General features: G+C 45.5%; 1 protein-coding gene across 1 annotated transcript in view; it reads right to left on the reverse strand.

Annotated features, from left to right (window-relative positions):
• Positions 1-18,000, reverse strand: part of MRPS12 (mitochondrial ribosomal protein S12) — a 793,384-nt gene extending 775,384 nt beyond the window's left edge. Inside the window, exon 1 of the mRNA XM_086938859.1 lies at positions 17,990-18,000. The gene's annotated coding sequence lies outside the window, so the exon portion shown is untranslated. The remainder of the gene's footprint in view (positions 1-17,989) is intronic.
• Between the last annotated feature and the right edge of the window lie 730 nt (positions 18,001-18,730).

An 18,730-nucleotide genomic window follows, 5' to 3' on the forward strand; every position in this document is an offset into this window, starting at 1 on the left:
GTCTAAATAATGAGGGAAATGCAAATTACTGATTAAGCCTCTTTTTTAGTAGTACTGTTGGTTAAAGGCAGTACCATTACACAGTCCTTTTTAGCCAACGCGTTTCGTCTCTGCCGAAACTTCTTCAGGGCTCAAAGAGATTTTTAATCGCTACGAACACTGTCGTCTTGCTTTGCTCTCGGCCACCATGCCTTTTCTTGTTACTGTGGCGCTTAACTATTAAAGCCAGATATCCTGCCCATTGAGGACTAACTGCAATTGCGCAGATTAATTTGTCTAGCATTTCCAGAGAAATTTTGGGAAATGATTCAAGTATCAATTTGAGATTACCTTTTGACCATTTGCATGATCACTGTCATCCGATTAGGTCCATTTACACCATTTGTACTAGTGGATTACAGCACAATCCCCAATACTTCTCTTTGAGCCCTGAAGAAGTCTTGACAGAGACAAAACGCGTTGGCTAAAAATTTCTGATGATTTGGATTTTATAAAGAAATTTTTGAAGTACATCAATAAAGAAAAATGTTTCTATTACAAGTGGATTTGAGACCTGCTCTCTTCAATTTCTGTTTGGACATTGTATCCAATATAACATTTTGAAATCTTATAATTTTGGTTGGGTGCTAATTCCAATTTGCTGACTGTTTTTTATTTGGTTTTTCCAAATAGGGGGTAAAGAGGGGTGTACCTCCAGGTTTTGAGCACCATCACTTTATTGAATCAGCCAATTGTAATAGCTAGGTGCAAGCTTGTTTGCCTCAACCCCTATTCTTGTGTTTTTTCCATTCCACGGTCCTGTATCATACGCCAGCATATCAAGGAAGCCTTTATATCTTAATTTTAGGCTCCACTTTCCACATTCTGGGTATGGTGACTCCCTGAACGAGTTAATTTTTAAATTTGATATGGGGTTCGCAAATGTTCTGCGTGATCCTCCTGTAACCTTCTGCCCCACATTTAATGGGCGTGGTGCTCTTACCACTATAGATTACATCTTGGTATCTAACTGTTATGGATCATTGGTTGAGGAGTTCTGGTGTCATCAAATTGTGCTTGGGGATCACTTTGCTCAAAGTATGAGCTTGTTGTTGTTTAAAGAAAATGCATGTAAGCTGAGGAGCCCTAATCAGATGTTGGAGAATATTTAATTGTCCAGACAAAATGGCTGTGCCCTAAGTTGGGATAAAGTGGTACCCGAAGAATTTATGGCAGGTATCATCTCAAATTGCCATGACAACTTAAAAGTATGTCTGGAAGAACATACTCCCTCTAATGAAATCATTGATAGTTTCAACAAAATTACAGACTATATTAAGAGGGCCCTGACAATTTGTATAAACCCCAAAAATAAATATAAAGGAAAAAAGGGGTGGTTTGACTCTAACTGCACTAAAGCCCATAGAAATCTGAAGCTTGCACTACACATTAACCCCATAGATAGAAATACGATCAGAGAGGCAAGAAGGGTCTATAATCATGCCCTAAAGTGCAGAAGAGTAAGTCTGGATGCCGGAGCCTGGACAGCCCTCCGCGATGCCTCTATTATTAAAGACTCAAGTGCATTTTGGAGAGCAGTTAATTTACCCTTCCTTAGAGATAAGGATGTTGCCACTATAGAACTGGCCATCCCGGAACATAGATGGGTTGAGTATTTCTCGACCTTATATGATGAACCCTCTTTAGTAATGTTGTGAAAGGAAGGGTCACATGGTGGATATCGGTACTCTGGGCGAGGATGCCGAAGGGGACTACGCCCCAGTCCTAAGGAATCAACAGGAGCCACTTGTATTTGAGCTAAACAGGGTTAATATGGCAATTGCGGCAAGTCGGGGAGGAAAGGCTGCAGGCCCGGACAGTGTTCCAGTCGATATTTTTAAAGCTAACATCTCTTTATGGGTCCCCCTTTTGACCCAAGTATTTAATGCAACTACTTCTGGGGGCCTGATTGAAACATGGTATGAGTCCATCCTTGTGCCGATTTATAAGAAAGGCGATAGAAACGAACCAGCCCGTTATCGTCCAATATCTTTATTGGATTCGACTGTGAAAATAGTGGGTCGGGTCATTTTAAATAGACTACAGGAGTGGGCAGAGGAACACTCAGTCATAAGCGATCTCCAGTTTGGATTTCGCAAAAAGCTGGGCACAATTGAGCAGGGCCTCAACTTAAATATTCTGCTGAGTAAGTATATCTCAGCAAAAAAAGGAGCCCTGTATTTAGCCTTTGTCGACCTTTTGTCGGCGTTCGATTGTGTGAGACACAATAATCTATGGATGATTTTAGAAGAGCTGGGTGTCAACGCAGCCTTAATTGCATATATAAGAGAGTTTTACCTAGGGGCTAGGGCACAGGTACGGTTTGGGCAGGGTGGGGAATGCACTGGGCACTTTAAAGTAAAACGGGGCATGAGGCAAGGCTGTGTCCTTGCCCTGTTCCTGTTCACGCTGTATATAAATAATCTCGAAAAGGTCCTGGTGAATGAATGTAAGGATTTTCCTGCAGCCGGCATGCGCCCTATTCCAGCATTGTTGTATGCGGACGATGCTGTCCTGATGGCCCGAACCCCCCTGGGACTGCAAAGGGTGGTACCTAGTTTTGCAAATTTTATGATCGAAAGAGGTCTTACTATCAACTCATCTAAAACACCTTTGTAATGAATTGCGGGCCAGGCCGTAAAAGATGAAATCCATATTTATTGGTGAAAAACAAATAGAAAATACCAAGACTTTCTCGTATCTTGGAATACTGTTTGAGCGTACAGGGACATGGATTCAGGCTGTTCAGACCAGGAGATTGTTGTATATTAAGACTCTCACAGCATTATCTAACTTCAGTAGAAGACTGGGTAGGCGTCCCACTGTTGAGTTACTAGACATCTATAAGGCTAAATCGGTCACTGTCGCTACATACAGGGCTGGCATATGGGGCTATGCGGACGTAAGTTTGCTGCAAATAGCTGAAAATATTTTCTTAAGATTTTTGCTGATGGTTCCAAACAGTACCTCTTCTTTTATTTGCCACACAGAACTGGGACTTGCTTGTTTGGAAGACCTTATAAAGATTCAACCGGTTCTGTTGTGGCACAGGATATGGACAACTGATGAAACTTTTTTTAGTCGGAGCATTCTTGCCGACTCCAGGGCCATGGTTACTGTATGTTAAAACATTTGTATATAATATAGGCCACCAAGAATTTTACGACGACCCAATGACCATGACCTCTATTTCCAGGAAAGATCTTAAAAGAAACTGTTTGAGTTGTCTGAATGAGCGGAGATTGTCCATTGATATGAGTAAAAGCACGGTACAGGCACATAATCTATCATTAACTACTCTCAGTATCCAGCCATATCTACGATTAATAACAAGTGACTATGACAGATTCCTACAAATTCATTTTAGATTGAGTACCTTGCACAGATTACTCAGTTTCCCTACAATAAATGACTGGGCAAAGCAGCTGGGTAAATGTCCCTGTGACGACACCTCTGAACAAAATTCTATACATGTTTTGTTTTTCTGTAAATTTTATTCTGTACAGAGAAAGATATGGCTTGTACCAATTTTAAAATCATTACGTATGAGGCGGTGTTGGCCAGCTTATATCCGTTTACAACAATTAGAGTCTGTCCACGTTGTAGCCTGTAACAGCTTTTTTTTTATGTTTGTAGATGTAGGAAAACAATCACCATGTGATAACAGCTTTATATGAATTTTCATCTCTATTTAGGGCTCCACCATTTCGTACAGTGTACATCTTTTTATTGTTCTTTATCTTTTTAACTTACTGTTTTTATAATGTGATTTTATGGTTATATACACTCTGTAACCGAATAAAGTATTGAATGAATGAATGAATGGAATCAGCCAATTTTTGGATGGGTGCTAATTCCAATTTGCTGACAGTTTTTTATTTTGTTTTTCCAAGTAGGGGGTAAAGAGGGGTGTACCTCCTGGTTTTGAGCACCATCACTTTATTGAATCAGCCAATTGTAATAGCTAGGTGCAAGCTTGTTTGCCTCAACCCCTATACTTGTGTTTTTTCCATTCCACGGTCCTGTATCATACGCCAGCATATCAAGGAAGCCTTTATATCTTAATTTTTAGGCCCCATGACGACGGAGCTCTAAGTTTGACCACCCACACAGGCAGTCCTATAGCCTAAGCTAGCAGAAGTAAAGTAGCCTCCATTTCTTCTTATGGCCACCAGATGGCGCTCTAGGCCTACTCAGGAGATCAGGGTCTGCTGGCTAGGATGGTGGAGACAAGGAAAGGTAGGTGGTGGAAGAAAGGATGGTAAGAAGGGGGGGGGGAGGTTTTGTTTTCCCAAAATGGCTGAGGATGAAAAGTTGGAAGCCTGTCTGAAGCGGTCGCTCCCCTCGCTCCCTGGCTCCAGCTGGTATCGTAGCCCCCATTTCAGACGCTATTGTATTCTGCTTTAATATTGCTCCCATTACAGATTGCGCCCCGTCTAGATTACTTAGATTGCCGCATTGCCTGATTATAGCGTAACGCTATCGTGCACAGCCCACATCGAGTTGATTAGATTGTGTGCATATTGTAGCGCTTGTGTGCCATTGTAGCGCTTTGCAGGCTCGCATTGTGTTGTCATTCTATCTGTGCCTGATTGTGCCTGCGCCTCTGCCCACCCCAATCTCGTTGTGTTTGCTTTCGTTTTGCTGCCATCTTGTTGTTGTGCCTTCCAGCCTGCCTCTCCACCACGCTCCCGCCTCCCAGCTGACCCTCTCTCCCACAGTAAAGTTAAGGACGATCTCGCTGACCACTGCGCTGTGACCGTCCTGACTCCGTCAGAAGCGGTCGCACCCCTCGCTCCCTCGCTCCCTGGCTCCAGCTGGTATCGTAGCCCCCATTTCAGATGCTATTGTATTCTGCTTTAATATTGCTCCCATTACAGATTGCGCTCCGTCTTGATTACTTAAATTGCTGCATTGCCTGATTATAGCGTAACGCTATCGTGCACAGCCCACATCGAGTTGATTAGATTGTGTGCATATTGTAGCGCTTGTGTGCCATCGTAGCGCTTTTGCAGGCTCGCATTGTGTTGTCATTCTATCTGTGCCTGATTGTGCCTGCGCCTCTGCCCACCCCAATCTCGTTGCTTTCGTTTTGCTGCCATCTTGTTGTTGTGCCTTCCAGCCCACCTCTCCACCACGCTCCCGCCTCCCAGCTGACCCTCCCTCGCCCCCGCCCCCTCCACCACCCACATATGACAGATGCTTTTGCGCGCAGCGTTCACGCGCAGCGGTCGCGCCCCATGCGCGCCGAAGGTGTGCCAAAGGTAAGCCCGTCTGCGCCAGTCCGCGCTTGGACCGCGCCCAGCGCCAGACTCCCTGGCCCCCGCAAAACCCACTCCACCCGTTAACCGTACGACGCCGCATCCCTCTCAGCACTCAACCCCGGCCGACTCCCAGACTGCTTCCAAGCCGCCCCAGGACACACCCATGGACCCTTCACCTGCCACTCGTGCAAGTTCGACTGCATCAGGACCCACACCAAATCCACAGACTCCAATCAGAGCTCTGATACTAACCACCTAAAGTGCATCCTGCTTAACACCCGCTCGGTCCACAGACACTCCATTGAACTCTGGAACCTACTCGACACTACATCACCGGATGTTGCCTTTCTTACAGAAACATGGATGAACGCCTCATCAGCACCCGACATTGCCATAGCTATTCCGGACGGCTACAAGATCATCCGAAAGGACCGCATCAACCAAACAGGAGGAGGCATCGCCATTGTCCATAAAAACACCATCCGCATCACGACCAGCTCCGACGACAACCTCACATCCGCCGAACACCTTCACTTCCAGATCCACATCGACCCCAAGACCACACTCAGAGGCACCCTCATCTACAGACCACCAGGACCCGCACACAATTCAGCGATGACATCACTGACTTCATCAGCCCACAAGCCCTCCCCTCCGAGGACTACATCCTACTGGGAGACCTCAACTACCACCTGGAAAAGAAAAACGACTCCAACACCACCACCCTTCTGGCCAACCTGGCCAACCTCGGACTCGAACAACTTTCCAATACCCCCACCCACTATGCCGGACACACGCTCGACCCAATCTTCACCTCCAGCAAACACATCTCCTTCTATCACACCACAGCTCTCCACTGGATGGACCACAGCTGCGTTCACTTCAACTACAAAAAGACCACGACCCACAACCCCCTACAACCTATTCCCCGAAGAAACTGGAACAAAATTACCACCGACCATCTCTTCACATCACTTCACCAAAACCCTCCTGCCAAATCATCGGACCCAAACCAAGCAGCCACCAACCTCACACAATGGATCACCCACAGCGCAAACAAACTAGCACCCTTGAAAAACCATCATATCAAGCAAGGGAACAAAAAAGCCCCCTGGTTCAACGACGACCTTAAGAAATCCAAGAAGATCTGTCGCACCCTCGAGAAAGCCTGGAGAAAAAACCGAACCACTGACAACCTGCTCACCTTCAAGGTCGCAACCCGTAAACACCACCAACTGATCCGATCCACCAAGAAATCAGCATTCAAAGATCGACTTGACAACAACGCCCACAACAGCAAGGAACTATTCAACATCGTCAAAGAATTTACCAACCCCACCGCCGGCACCAACGACATCACTCCCTCCCAAGACCTCTGCGACTCCCTAGCCTCTTTCTTCTACAACAAAATCGCCGACATACATAACAGCTTTGAAAAAGCCCGGGGACCAGCCCACTTCACCCACCCCCGAACCAACACCCCCCTCTAACAACCTTCTCGCCTGGAACCCAATCAGCACTGAAGACACCATCCGCCTGATGAACTCCATCCACTCAGGATCGCCAACCGACCCATGTCCCCACCACATTTTCAACAAAGCAGACTCCATCATCGCACCCCATCTCCGAGACGTCATCAACTGCTCCCTCAACTCCGCTACCTTCCCGGAAAGCTGGAAACATGCGGAACTCAGCGCCCTTCTGAAGAAACCCACAGCAGACCCCACTGAACTTAAAAACTACCGCCCCATTTCGCTCCTCCCATTCCCTGCCAAAGTCATTGAGAAAGCTGTCAACAGTCAGCTCGCCGCCTTCCTCGAAACCAACAAATCCCTCGAACCCTCACAGTCCGGCTTCCGAGCCAAACACAGCACCGAAACCGCACTCATCGCAGCAACAGACGACATGCGAACTCTACTGGACAACGGGGAAACAGCTGCCCTCATCCTACTTGACCTCTCTGCAGCCTTCGACACAGTCTGTCATAGCACCCTAATACAACGCCTCAGCAACATCGGAATACAAGGAAAAGCATTGGACTGGGTCATCTCGTTCCTCGCCGGAAGAACCCAGAGAGTCCGCCTCCCCCCTTTTAGATCTGAGGCCACCTGAGGCGACTTTAACCTACATTGGGAGGACGGCAATGACAAACTGATCAACTCTATTAAGGACTACCTCAGTGAGCTAAAACTTATACAAGCATGCAACCAACCCACTCACTCACAAGGAGCGACCTTAGACTGGATTATCTCAAGAAATGATGAGGCATCAATCCTCGCGATAGACCCATGTGATTGGTCTGACCATCACGCTATAACATTTGCGATACCTACAATGAAAAAGGGCAGGACCGTGCAACCTCGCAAGCTCACGAAACTGATCCGAGACACAAAAGAGGCCAACATTGAACTACTGGTTGAAAGGTGTGAAAAAGATCTGAAACCACCCAACAATAAGCAAAATGTCAATGAACTGGCGGATCACTACTTAACCTCGATCGGTAATATCGTCAATGACACCATGCCCCAAAAACTGAAAAAAGTCGCAGAGAAACCAAAAAATCCCTGGTTTAATGAGTCATTGAACGAGGACAGGCGCAAACTGAGAATGGCCGAAAGGAAATGGAGACAACATCCCTCCTCCCCGGAGTTGATAGCCCTTAGGAAAACAAGAAACGAATATAACAAAAAGATAACCAACTCCAAAAAAAAATTTATCAGATCTGAATTGGACAATGCCATAAACAGACCTCGAAAACTCTTCGAGATTTTAAAACAACAGTCAAACAAACTCGCCAAAACGGCTCAAGAGAATACTAAAACTCCCATAAGCTGCGAGGAATTCTACTCATTTTTCACGGATAAAGCCAAGCTGCTAGAAGTTGAACTCACAAATGCAGCAACTAACATGATGACCCTTCCTCCACCGAATATTGAGGCTAATGTCTCAACAGAGGGTCTCCAAACAAAAAACAAGGCAATATGGGATACATTTGAACTGTACGACCAGGGAAAGATCGCCAAAACGCTAGCGGAACTCAGACCAAACAACCACTATCAAGACCCTCTACCGGGAAAGTGTCTAAGAGAAATCAGCCATACGCTAGTCCCAATTTGGACTGAGATAATAAATGCCTCACTTGCACAAGGGACTCTCCCTGACTGCCTAAAAACAGGGCAGGTAGTGCCCATCATCAAAAAACCGACAGCTGATGCAACAGACCCGAACAACTATCGTCCAGTGACCAACATCCCTCTACTGGCCAAACTCATTGAGAAATGCGTGCAGGGCCAACTAAGCCAACATATAGCGAAATTCTCGCTACTTGACGATTGCCAATCAGGATTCAGAACAGGACACAGTACTGAAACTGCGATCCTGCACATTGTCGATGACGCCTTACAAGCCCTGGACCGTAACCAAACATGCCTACTGATCCTCCTAGACTTGTCATCAGCATTTGACACGGTAAAACACGAAGTACTAATGACCAGGCTACAAGACAGGATGGGTCTGTCCGGAAACGTACTGAAATGGTTTAATTCCTTCCTACAGAATAGGACCCAGCGATTCCTGGTTAATCAAGTAATCTCTTCCCCGAGCCCCAATGCTATTGGGGTCCCACAAGGCTCAACGTTATCCCCAGATCTATTCAACTTGTATGTATAACCTCTCACGGAGATTCTTCAAAAATCAAAGATATCCTATCATATGTATGCAGACGACACGCAATTATACATAAAGATCGCCTCCCTTGAGGACATTGACCTAATGAACAAGACACTCTAGGAAACCTTGCGATGGTTAACAATGAATCATCTGAAATTAAACGCCCAGAAAACAGAATTCCAGCTAATCTCATCGACAAGGAGCCAATCTGAAGTTAAGGAATGGACAAAAATGGTGACGGCGTTAAATTGCACCCCGACCCTAGTGAACTCAGCCAAATCACTAGGAATCACACTAGATGAAAACCTTGACATGAAGGACCATATTAATTCAATGGCCAAGAGCGCCCGCTTCCACCTGAATTACTTAAGAAAACTGAAACCCTTTATCTCAGAGACAGATCTAAAACTGGCGATCCAATCACTAGTTATCTCGAGGATCGAATACGGCTGCACCACACTAGCTGGCCTACCCAAAACATCCACAGCACCATTAAAAGCCTGCCTCAACGCAGCGGCAAGACTCATTATGGGATCGAAGAAATTCGATCATATATCTCCTCACTTGAAAGCACTAAACTGGCTACCTTACGAGGCCAGAATCCAAATGAAGATGGCCTGTATTACACATAAAGCGGTCCACTACAACACCCCTAGATACCTAGCCAAGAAACTTAAGGTATCAGGAGGTAACAGAACAAATAGAAGCGCAAGAGAGCTGCTATTGCGACCAGCCTTTTTCCACAAGAAAAAGACCTACAACCGAGCATTCCCTGGAGCTGCCCCCAGAGTCTGGAACTCAATCCCGCCAAACATCAGGAAGATCCAAAATACACTAACATTCAAACGAGAACTGAAGAACCACTTGATGAGTAAATACCCGACCTAGAGAAACCTACGGATTACTGAGATGACCATTTACGCTGACAGAGGATTGTCCTCTTCATGAAAACTGGAAGATCAATTACCTGACTATTGACTGTGGCTATGCGCAAGCAGAGGCTTGACACGCTACTGCTACCTCATATACCTGTATACCTATAACTATATCTCTCAGACAAAACTATATAACCTCTACCTCACTCTATGTATTCATCCTTATTATTCTTTATATGCACTGGAATGCCATATAACCCTACCTCACCGAGCTTGGTCTGATATCAGGACACTAGCCAAGCCTTACTAGCCATCTAAGGCCATTTGCACATACATTAGGAAATTATATATCTAATCACGCCCACACAGTGTATAACCTTCTACCTCATATCGACTTTTGTTGCTATTAATGCAATTATAATGGATATATGTTTTGACATTAGGAATTTATATAGCTAATTACGTCCATACACTATACTGCTTCTACCTCATAACTATTTTGTTTTGCTTGTTTTATTGTTTTTGTTAATGTTATATGTCATTCTTTACCTGTTAAGCGCTCTGATACCCACGGGTCTTGTCCGCGCTATATAAAACACTATAAATAAATAAATAAAAAATCTGCGGCGTACCACAAGGATCATCACTCAGTCCCACTCCCTTCAACGTATACATGAGTCCCTTCGCATCCATCGCGCGTCAACACAACCTCAACATCATCTCCTACGCAGACGACACCCAGCTGATCCTTTCCCTCACCAAAGACCCCAACACCGCCAAAACCAACTTACATGAAGGAATGAAAGAAGTAGCCGAGTGGATGAAGAACAGCCGTCTGAAACTGAACTCGAACAAAACGGAAGTCCTCATCTTAGGATCATCCCCCACCGCCTGGGACGACTCATGGTGGCCACCAGCCCTGGGAACCGCACCCATACCTAGGGACCACGCACGTAACCTGGGCTTCATCCTTGACTCCTCCCTCTCGATGACCAAACAAGTCAACGCCGTCTCATCCTCTTGCTTCAACATCCTACGCATGCTCAAAAAAATCTTCCGCTGGATCCCCACCGAAACAAGAAAGACAGTCACCCACGCACTGGTCACAAGCCGACTGGACTACGGAAACACCCTCTACGCCGGAACCACGGCAAAACTACAGAAAAACGATCCAAAACACCTCAGCCAGACTCATACTGGACATCCCCCGTCAAGCTCACATTTCCGGTCACCTGAAAGACCTCCACTGGCTCCCCGTCAACAAGAGAATAACGTTCCGTCTCCTCAACCACGCACACAAAGCCCTCTACGACCTAGGACCCGAATGCCTAAACACGCGACTGTCCTTCTACACCCCCACCCGCCAACTACGATCATCCAATCAAGCCCTCGCCGCAATTCCGTGCATCCATAGATCCACCATGGGGGGAAGAACCTTCTCCTACTTAGCAGCCAAAACCTGGAATTCTCTCCCCACCCACCTCCGCCTTGTACAGAACCACCTCTCCTTCAGAAAGCAACTTAAAACAAACTTGGATTTTCGATAAGTAAAGCTCCCCCCCCCCCCCTTCCTCCCCCACCCCAAGCGCCTTGAGACCCTCTGGGTGAGTAGTGCGCTATACAAATTTCCGAACTTGAACTTGAACTTGTCTCACCTTGATATTTTCCATGGAGGTCCTCATTTCCCCACTTTGTCATTCATGTCCTATGTTCAGTCTTCTGGTTCGTAGTCCTTTCTGCACGCGTTTAGCATCTCTAAAAGTGAACATCTTTAAACATGTGTGGTGCATCATGAATTTGTGCTGCATCCTTTCTGCCCAATCAATTTGCAACTCAACACCCACTCGCAAAAACCTCTCCACAGATCATTTTCTAAGACACTTCCTATTGACCTTGTTTGTTTCATAGTCTCATCAAAAGAAGCCGAATGAATGCGGGGCACTGTACAATCCTGTTGTGATTACAATTGTCCCTTCTAGGACACCGTAACCCCGGCAACTACGTCACCAGCTGTCCTCTCTGGAATGTTGACAGATGACAGCTGGTGGCAGGCTCGGCAGGCTGTGCGCTCGGCTCCTCGGAGCGTATGTGTTGGTACAATCGTAATAAATTATAATTGACTTCCATACCTAATTGTGGACCTCATCTTTACAAAGTTGGCGACGAGGCACCAACACACGGACCCACATCAAAAAGCGTGAAAAAGGGATATTTTAATGAACTTCAAGTCGGAGTGACAGAAATTAAAGATTAAACGTGGGAAAAAAAGAACAGAAAATATTTTAAAGAAATCTCCGGCAAAATTCATGGTGAGTGAAAGTCATGGAATTTAAATTGTGAGAAGAAAAAGTTAACAAAGTGAATGAATAATCCTGTGAACCTAAGAAGTGTGGTAAAACGAAAAGAATGCCATAACTAAAAATATTGTGAGAGCAGGAAGTAAAGCATTTAGGGCCGGATGTAGGTCGGTCGGTAACGGCCGAAAATCGGTATTTTCGGCCGTTACCGACCGAGATTCACAAAATGGTATGTAGGGCCACATATTTTACAGATTCGGTAAATTTACCGATCGGTAAATTTACCGAATCTGTAAAATACCGAATCGGTATTTTTACCGATTCGGTAACAATGAGATGTAGGTGGGACTCTTCTGAGTCCCACAAGCCTTACAGAATCGGTATTTTACCATGAAATCCAACTTCATGGTAAAATACCGATTCCGGTGTGCATGCACATGTGTGCATGCACACCTGTGCCATATGACAGGCAGACCTGCCCTTAGGGCAGGTATGCCTGCCACATGGCCCCCAAATCTTTTTTGGGGGTGCTAGAGGGTGTCAAAGTGACACCCCCTGCACCCTTGTCAAAATCGGTATTTACTGATTCGGTAAATACCGACCGGTAATGCCCCATTCATTCCTATGGGCTTCAAAGCCCATAGGAATGAATGGGGCATTACCGGTCGGTATTTACCGAATCGGTAAATACAGATATTTACCGATTCGGTAAAAGGAACATCTGGATGTTCCTACATATCCACCCCTAAGATTTACCGATTTTTAATTACCGAATCGGTAGAATTCGGTAATTAAAATTCGGTAAATCTATTTTACCTACATCTGGGCCTTGGTGAGCTAAGTGAATCTGAGGTGAGGCATTTGTGGCGACTTCAAGAACTGCTGCATTATGTAATTGTGAAACTGACAACTGACAGCAGTGCGCGTGTTTCTGAGGCAGCGCTTCGCATCTGACAGGAACAGCGGGTCGACGTCACACGCAGGCAGCCATTTTGAGAGTTTGACACTATGCCAGGAATCTAAGGACACGAGTGTTTGAACGCTTCTGTGAGCAAAAGAGACTGGATAAAAAGATTAGTTCAGTTAAGCGAAGAATTAGCCAAGCGTGTCCCCAAGAAAATAAAAACACACGCTGAAAAGAATAAAGGGAAGCATTCACAGGGATTTATTTTACAAGGCATAAAGTAAAGTGAATAGAAGTAAATTTTACAGCACAACACTGCCACCAGCAGGAAAACAATATATTTACTTTGGGAAGTGAAGGAAAACACAGGAGTTATAGCAAAAGTAAATTAGGGAATAAAAACATAAGAGTAGACTCATGGCTTCGGGATGCTTATGGAACCTAACACCACCCCAGGCATTCCTCCCAGGAAAAGGAGAACCAGAAGTGAAATGGGAGGAATGGATGGAGTATTTTTTAAACTACATTTCAAATTTTGAGGATGATGATGATTTTAAGGCAGAAAAAAAGTACAAAATACTGTTACATAGTCTTGGGCAGGAGGAATTAATGTATACAAAAGTATTACAAAAAGACAAGAGGTGAAGGTGAAAAAGATGTGTTTGAGAACGCTATAGATGACCTAAACACCTATTACAAGCCAACTGTGTGCTTGGGTGTGGACAGGTACAACTTTTTCCATAAGAAACAAGGTAAAGAAGATTCAATTGATGACTTTGTCTCGGCATTGAAACATTTGGCTATAAACTGCCGTTTTCGTGACTTGCACGATGAGTTCATTAGGGACCAAATTGTAATGCAGGGTTTAAACAGCAACATCCAGGATAATTTGTGGGCAAAGGGAGAATACCCTGTACAGAATTTAATAGACATTGCAAAGAAGGCAGAACTAACAGGAAGGTGTGCAAAAGCTGTTATTGCTGAAAACAGTGAGAAGAAAGAAGGAGGAACAGTAAATAAAGTGACTGATGTTAAAAGACACAGCAAGACAGGACAGACCTACAAAAGCTACAAACCAGTGCAAGGAAGAACTCAAACCAATGACAGACGGCGCTGTTACAGATGTGGGAGCACAAATCATTTGGCAGATGACAGAAGATGCCCAGCACGTGGCGCAAAGTGCACGTACTGTGGTCTTGTTGGACACTTCCAAAAAGTATGCTATAGAAGGGGTGCGAGCAAAATAAAAATGGTGGAATGTGAAGGAACTAATAGTCGAGATGTGTCTGAGGACGAAGAAGAAAATCTGTGCATACTAAATATCGAAGATGAATGTATTAAGAGTGTAGGAAATGAAAAGAAGTCAAGAACCAGAAAGCCAGTATGTGAAATGACAATAGGAGGAATTGAGATCAGCATTGTAGCGGACTCCGGGTGTCCATACACAATAGTAAATAACGAGGGGTGGAAGGAAAAGTTTGCACCGCATTTAGGAAAACAACTAGAAAAAGCTGACATAAAAATAAAGACATTCAATAATGACCCTATCGAAGTCTGTGGATTTAGGAAGTTGAAGTTTGCTTTCAAAGGAAGAGAGTCAGTTTGCAAACTCTATTTGTCAGCAGTAGGACCATCTGTTTTGGGCTGGATGGACCAAGGGGATCTGGGAATAAAACTTGATCCCAGCAAAGCGTACCCAGTCCTACTAGTGGATGATAATGAGAGTTACAGTAAAGCCTTGTTGGAAAAATTCCAAGGTGTCTTCGATGGGAAGATAGGAGCACTCAAGGGATGCACGCACAAAATTGTACAAAAAAAGGATGCTGTACCAGCTATGCACAAAGTACGCAATTTGCCGTTTTCTGTGAAGGAAGAAGTGAAGGAACAACTTGACAAACTGCTCATGGAAGGTGTAATAGAACGCGTGGAACCATCGGAATGGGTGGCATCTTTAGTCATGGCAAAACGGGCCAGTGGCAGTTTGAGATTGTGCATCGACCTGCACGATCTAAATAGGAGCATAGTGGTGGAACAGTATCCCTTGCCTAGAATCAACGAGATGCTAGCCAAAACCAAAGGCATGAAGTGGTTCTCGACGATAGATTTGAAGGCCGCCTATCACCAGGTACCTCTCCACCGAGAGAGTAAGCGTCTCACCACATTTGTGACGCCTTTCGGATGCTATCGCTTCAACAGAGTCCCTTTTGGCTTGGCATCTGCCGCCGCCATGTTCCAGCGATTAATGCAGAACATCTTTGCAGACATTCCGGGCTTGCTAACGTTTCAGGACGATATTCTCGTCATGGGGAAAACCTGACAAGAGCACAACGACAAGGTCAATCAAGTTCTGGAAACTCTGGCAGCAAAAGGCTTGACGGCAGAGCACAAAAAATGCAGGTTTGCATGTCGCAAGGTGAATTACCTGGGGCATGAGATATCGGAAGAAGGTATTTGTCTCAAAAAGGAACTGTTGGAAGCCATCAATGATGCACTTGAGCCAAAAAACAGGGAGGAATTAAGGTCCTTCCTAGGATTGATTGAATACAAGGTTTTGACCCTATGCTGCAGAATGTAATAACAACAGATGCTGGTTGCAAAGGTTTGGGTGCAGTACTATCCCAGAAAGATGTCAATGGAAAGGAGTATACCATTGCCTTTGCCTCACGCTCCTTGACCCCGAGTGAGGAGAAATTTTCGGTAATTGAACGTGAGGTACTGGTATGCATTTGGGCACTAGAGCACTTCAGGCAGTTTATCTGGGGTGGCAGAATTATTCTTTGCAGTGACCACAAACCTTTGACAAAAGTATTCACGACTAAAGGGTTGTACAATGCATCACCAAGGCTGGCGCGTTTGTCCATGAGATTGTTTGAATACAATTATGTTGTGGAGTATTTACCTGGGGTAAAGAATGTTGTGGCGGACTTTTTAAGTCGCATGCCATTACCAGAACGTGAAAGGTGTGATGAAAGTGAAGAAGAGAGTGTTGCAAGTGTGAGAGAAGAGTTAGAGGGAATTTCACTCGAGGAGTGGAACATAGAACAGGACAAGGACAAGACGTTGTGTGAGGTAATTGAAATGATAAAAAGAGGTTGGGGCTCAAAGTGTACCTTGACAGAGAGACTAAAGCCTTTCTGGGAGGGTGAAACATGAACTATCTCATGAAGATGGGTTATTGTTAAGGGGAGGAAAAGTTGTACCACCTATTACGCTAAGGAGAAGAATGTTGGACATTTGCCATGAGGGGCATTTGGGGGTAGCTAAAACAGAGTTAAGAACAGTTACTGGTGGCCAGGGGTAGGCTTGGAAGTGGAAAGGGTTGTCAGGGACTGCTCCTCATGTCTAAACTCTGATAAAACTCAAGTGACCTTTAGACCTCCATTGCAACCCTTACCCTGCCCGTCAATGCCTTGGGAGAGAGTAGGGATAGACATCATGGGACCTGTAGTGGACAATGGAGAACAAGTGTACATGGTGGTCCTCATTGATCGCTTCTCCAAATGGCCAGAAGTAAAGTTCTTGACCCAACCTGATGCAGTCAATGTGGTAAAATTTCTTGACAAGGTTTTTACACAGGAAGGTCTTTCCAAAACAATAGTCAGTGACAATGGCCCACAGTTCACCTCTGACACCTTTAAAAATTATATTCATAGAAACAAGGTGAGTCACAAAACCACATCAGTGTACCACCCCGCTGGCAACGGAGCGGTGGAAAGGTTCAACAGAGTCATAAAAGGAATTATTCAGTTGGCCAAAAACAACAACAAGAAATGGAAGCAGGAAGTGTGTAAAACCATGTGGGCGTATCGCATCACACCTTGTGTCACAACTGGCCACAGTCCATTTGAGCTTATGCGGGGCAGGACACCTTTGTGTAAAGATAATGTAGGATGGGCGAAGGCAGCTAAAAGAGTTATCTGGTCTACAGAGCAGGTTGAGGAGAAATTGAAGTTGGCACAAGCAAATTACAAGGAAAGGTATGATGAAAAACACGGTTGCAGACCAGTTACCCTGGCACTGTGAGGGTGAAGAGAGGTGGACGTATAGGCAAGGGCAACAATAGATACACAGAGCCACAAGTAGTACGAGAGGTGTTTTGCAACTCAGCCTTGCTTAGCAATGGAAAAGTGTGGCATTTCTCTGCCCTGTCACAGTGCAAGAACAAAGTAGTGCGACTTGAGAACGTGCCTTCTGAACAGACACAAGGTCTAGGTAGGGCATGTGCTGAATGGTCAGATGAAGAGGATGCCGAAGAACCTCAAGCATCCAACACCACTGGGCTTCCAGATCTTGAGTTGGGCTGTACTTCTTCTAATTACAGTGAGCCGGATAGGACAGGTGATAGTAGAGTAAGTAGGAGGTTACCATCCCCACAGGCTCCCGACTGTGCCTTGAACCAAGTCACAAGCAGAACAGGAAGGAGAATATTACCACCCACTAAATTGTCAGACTCTGTTTGTGAGTAGCATTGCAATGTATCCTAACCACTTATAGTTACACGTTTCAGTAATATTGCAGCTCATGTACTGTGTGTTCTTTTTCTCCACTCTCACTTCTCTCTCTCTCTTTTCTCCACCTTCTTCCTTAATTGCCCCCTTCTCTATATTATTTCTTCTTCTTCCTTTACCCCCATTTGCTTTTCATTCCTCTAGGAGGAGGATGTGTTGTGATTACAATTGTCCCTTCAAGGACACCGTACCCCCGCCCCTACGTCACCAGCTGTCCTGTCTGGAATGTTGACAGATGACAGCTGGTGGCAGGCTGTGCGCTCCGCTCCTCGGAGCGTATGTGTTGGTGCAATCGTAATAAATTATAATTGACTTCAATACCTAATTGTGGACCTCATCTTTACAAATCCTATCACCCAATAGCTACCATTGAAGCTAACCATTCATTCTCAAAAGACAACAGTACAATATCCCCTACAGCCTCCCGACTTACTCTCACCGAATGACTCCGTGCTCTGCCAGTCGGACACGGGACAGGTACAAGGGCATCGCTCACCTTCCTGCATCACTACTAAAGCAGCATTTTAACTGCTGAAAGTTTTCATGGCAGATACACGGTGAGTGAACCAGCCCGCGCCCCTCATGGACCCTCACCACCGGGGCTGCCACCGTTGTTTGAAATAAATACCTACAATACTTGATATCTCGGTTCTCTATAGGATGAGGGAGGCAGAAAGAAAGATAGAGAGAGGAGGGAGCCCGGGACGAGTGAAGCCATCGGGAGCAACGGAGCTCGGCACGGCAGAACCGAGAGAGTGCGGGGGAAGAGAGCGGACCGGAGCCGGGGTTAGAAGCGCCCCAGTCTGCACTGCCAATAAGCGACCGGATCACTCCAGCGCCTAGAAACCCTCTGAGTTCGCAGCGCCTGGAGGCCCCGCAGCGAGGCAATGTGAGGTGAGTGCGGGCCCCCAGGGATGCCCCGCGGCCTCTGTGGCCCAAGGAGGGAAGGGGCAAGTTTCACCCTGTTGCTCTGTGGTTCTGAAAATTTTGGACCCCACTATAAGGTGGTACGCAAGTTCAACACCTGTGTCAGAAAATATCATCCTACCACGGTGAATTTGGTATTGGCAGACCGGTAATGATTAGGACATCATCCCTATGCATTTGCGTCGTGATTGAGTGATGCTATCACCCTTAAATCATAGTTTCTGTCTTGAATCCTCGATCGCCATTT

The sequence above is a fragment of the Lissotriton vulgaris genome, chromosome 9 (assembly GCF_964263255.1).
Source record: "Lissotriton vulgaris chromosome 9, aLisVul1.2, whole genome shotgun sequence".
In the NCBI taxonomy this organism is placed as follows: Eukaryota; Metazoa; Chordata; class Amphibia; order Caudata; family Salamandridae; genus Lissotriton; species Lissotriton vulgaris.